Source organism: Myotis davidii, unplaced genomic scaffold, assembly GCF_000327345.1.
Source record: "Myotis davidii unplaced genomic scaffold, ASM32734v1 scaffold629, whole genome shotgun sequence".
Lineage (NCBI taxonomy): Eukaryota > Metazoa > Chordata > Mammalia > Chiroptera > Vespertilionidae > Myotis > Myotis davidii.
The window spans coordinates 1,571,191-1,574,577 of record NW_006300210.1 but is presented as its reverse complement, the minus strand read 5'-3'; the positions used below and the strand labels follow the sequence as shown (position 1 = coordinate 1,574,577).

The following is a 3,387-nucleotide window of genomic DNA, read 5'->3' as shown; positions in this document are numbered from 1 at the left end:
AATGCAGGAGCTGCCCCCTGGTGGTCAGTGCGCTCCCACAGGGGGAGCTCTGCTCAGCCACAAGCCAGGCTGACGGCTGCCAGCACAGCAGTGGTGGCAAGAGCCTTCCCTGCCTCCTCAGCAGTGCTAAGGATGTCCAACTGCAGCTTAGGCCTGCTCCCCGCTGGCAAGTGGACATCCCCAGAGGCTTCTGGACTGCCAGAGGGATGTCTGACTGCCAGCTTAGGCCCGATCCCCCTGGGAGCAGGCTTAAGCCAGCAGGTGGTCATCCCCCGAGGGGTCCCAGACTGTGAGAGGGCACAGGCTGGACTGAGGGACCCCCCTGAGTGCACAAATTTTTGTGCACCGGGCCTCTAGTTTCTATAATAAAATGTTTTAAAATCTAAGGAGGAAAAAACGCTCGAGGATCAAATCATGGAAATGTTATCTCCTGAAGAAGGATTTTAGACTGGAGTAATCCCTCTTTCAACACCTTAGTGCAGTCTCTATAAAAGCATTTCATCAGTGGGTGGGGAAAAAAAGGTGTTGTGGCTTATTATCTTTGTTGGTAATAATCACAAAAGATATTTCGAATAGGGCTGACAAGATGACACTATTGGCCTGCTGTGAAGATGCTTTCCTGGAGGATGGGTTTCTTGGGAGGATTTGCTTTAGCCTTTGCTTCACTGATTTTGCTGGTAGCCTGCATATTTTAATGCGCAAGAAGATACACTGTTATATTTGCTTTTCTCAGCCTTTAAGAAATAGAGGCAAACGACCAAAACTATTCTGAGCCTTCAACAGTTATTTGCCAAATGAAAAAGTAAGTTGACATTAAGAAGTTTTTAAAGCATATAAGTTCCAAGCCTGAAACTTGAGTGAATACTTATGCTGCCTCTGTTCCTCATGCTTTTCAAATTATCTTCAACATTTACAGTAATTTATCGTGAGATGCCATGTCCCGCATGGCTTCGGGTTCGGGATCTGGAGAAGGGCCACGGGCAAATGACGCGACAAGACAAGAAATAATAATTTGGAAATAATGAGGGGCCAGGTCAGCCGTGGGCAAACTACGGCCCGTGGGCCGGATCCGGCCCGTTTGAAATGAATAAAACTATTGAAAAAAAAAGACCGTACCCTTTTATGTAATGATGTTTACTTTGAATTTATATTAGTTCACATAAACACTCCATCCATGCTTTTGTTCCGGCCCTCCGGTCCAGTTTAAAAACCCATTGTGGCCCTCGAGTCAAAAAGTCTGCCCACCCCTGGGCCAGGTGGCGAGTCCAACGCAAGGGGAAGGACTCCCCCTGGTGCCCAGGCCCTGCCAGCCTTTTATTCAGTTTTGGATACACATACTGCCCTTAGGCAGGCAGTTCCGGTAACAGACTGACTATCTTAAAGGTCAGTAAATATTAGTAAACATTTACTTTTAGACTATTTGGTCAGGAAATTGCTTGAGCCACCAGTCTCGACTGAACAATCAGTGCATAGCTCTGGCCCTTGCCAGAGCTCTAGGTTCACGAGCCTTCTGCGTTCCTTGTTTACACTTTTCTGATAGTGAAGACAATGGGTAGCTTCCAATAATTTATGTTCCTGATGAATTTGCTGAGCCATTAAGAAAATATTATTTTCATTTCAGACGGCATATATCTGCACATGCACATATATGAACTTACATTTTGTAAGATCATTATTAAGCATTTAGAAAAGTCTTAACTCTTAAATACTTAACCAGCCACTCTTGCAAAAACAATTCTCTCATGATACTATTTCATTAATACACCTAACCCTTTAGAAAATACAGGGGGTCCCAAAAAAATGTATACACACTTTATCAACTGATAGCTCAATTTTGAAAATGAAATGTATTGTAATAAACACTGTCTTTATAATTATTCAAAGTGGCTCTAGCCAGTTTGACTCAGTGGATAAAGCATCGGCCTGTGGACCAAAAGGTCTCAGGTTCAAGTCCAGTCAAGGGCACATACCTCGGTTGCAGGCTCCTCCCAGGCCCGGGTTGCCTCCCAGATCAGGGCTCATGCTGGAGGCAACCAATCGGTAGGTTTCTCTCACAACAATGTTTCTCTGTCTTCCCCTCTCTCTCCTACTCTCCCTAAAAATCAGGGAACAAATATCCTCAGGTGAGGATTAACAAAACAGTTATTCAAAGTGTGTGTATACATTTTCTGGGGACACCTTATATATGTTATAACTAGACAGGGTTTTGAATTCTTTTATTTTTTATTTATTTTTTTTTGAGATTCATATTTTATTTACAAGCAAATGAAGACTATCCCCTGTAAACTCTAATTTGGGATGAGAAGAGCAACATAGAAAAGTAGTTGCTGGCTCCATAGTGATGTGTGAAAGGAGTCCATCCAGCTATTTCTTTAAACAATGATTTTGTTAATAAAAAAGGGGGGGTGGGGAAAAGCCACATGATTTCTTCATGTTGCACATGTGAAAGAATCCAAAAGAAAAACGTCATTTTCATTCAGTGAGAACCCCTGCTCCCCAAGAGCAATAGCCTCGGAGCAAAAGAGTTAATACTCATCAAGGGTGTCTGCTCGAGGAACGGAGAGACCTCGATCTTTAAGAGTCTGAACCTTCAGCTTCTCGTTTTCCAGCGTGGTCTGCTGTTCTACCCTTTGTGCTTCTAGAATTTCTTCAATAGACACTTGCTGCAAGCGTGTGTCACTCTCCTTTTACAAGTCTATTTCTCCTAGTAGGACCACATTTTCTCCTCTGACACAAAAATCCCTCGAGGAATATCACCGTATTTTTTGCCCACATGAATACGCTCCACAGTCTGATGTAGCACTAAATTAGCAAATTGGTCAATGCTCCTCAAAAAGCCTGTAAGTGTCCTTCCATCTCGCAGCAGGACCAAGTGCTTTTTGTCGATGTCCTCGATGAGGCTGGCGGTGCCGGGCATATAGTTCATGTTGAGCTGAGATAAGGCTGCAACGTAAAGCGGCGAAGGGCCCGCGCGTCCAACACCTCCTTCCTCCTACCGTGGTCGCCGCCTCGGCGGGACGGGGACGGGGACCCACGTTGCTGGCTCCATAGTGATGTGTGAAAGGAGTTCATCCACCTATTTAAGCAATGATTTTGTTCATAAAAAGGGGGGGGGGGAGCCACATGATTTCTTCATGTTGCATATGTGAAAGAATACAAAAGAAAAACTTTTCAAAATTCTACAGTCTCTAGTCACATGTGTAAGGTGACCAGAATACTTATTAAGAGTGTCTGCTTCATGAATGGAGAGACCTTGATCTTTAAGAGCCTGAACTTTCAGCTTCTCGGCTTCCAGCTTGGTCTGCTATTCTACCCTTTCTTCTTCTAGGATTTCTTCAATGGACACTTGCTGCCAGGGTGTGTCACTCTCCTTTTTCCAGTTCAAAT

The 3,387-nt window shown here is 44.2% G+C and overlaps 1 protein-coding gene and 1 pseudogene across 1 annotated transcript in view; one reads left to right on the top strand and one right to left on the bottom strand.

Annotated features, from left to right (window-relative positions):
* Nucleotides 1-2,011: 2,011 nt before the first annotated feature.
* Nucleotides 2,012-3,387, top strand: part of SLC30A9 (solute carrier family 30 (zinc transporter), member 9) — a 73,186-nt gene continuing 71,810 nt past the window's right edge. Inside the window, exon 1 of the mRNA XM_015572391.1 lies at nucleotides 2,012-2,040. The gene's annotated coding sequence lies outside the window, so the exon portion shown is untranslated. The remainder of the gene's footprint in view (nucleotides 2,041-3,387) is intronic.
* On the bottom strand, nucleotides 2,231-3,028 carry LOC102769667 (annotated as a pseudogene).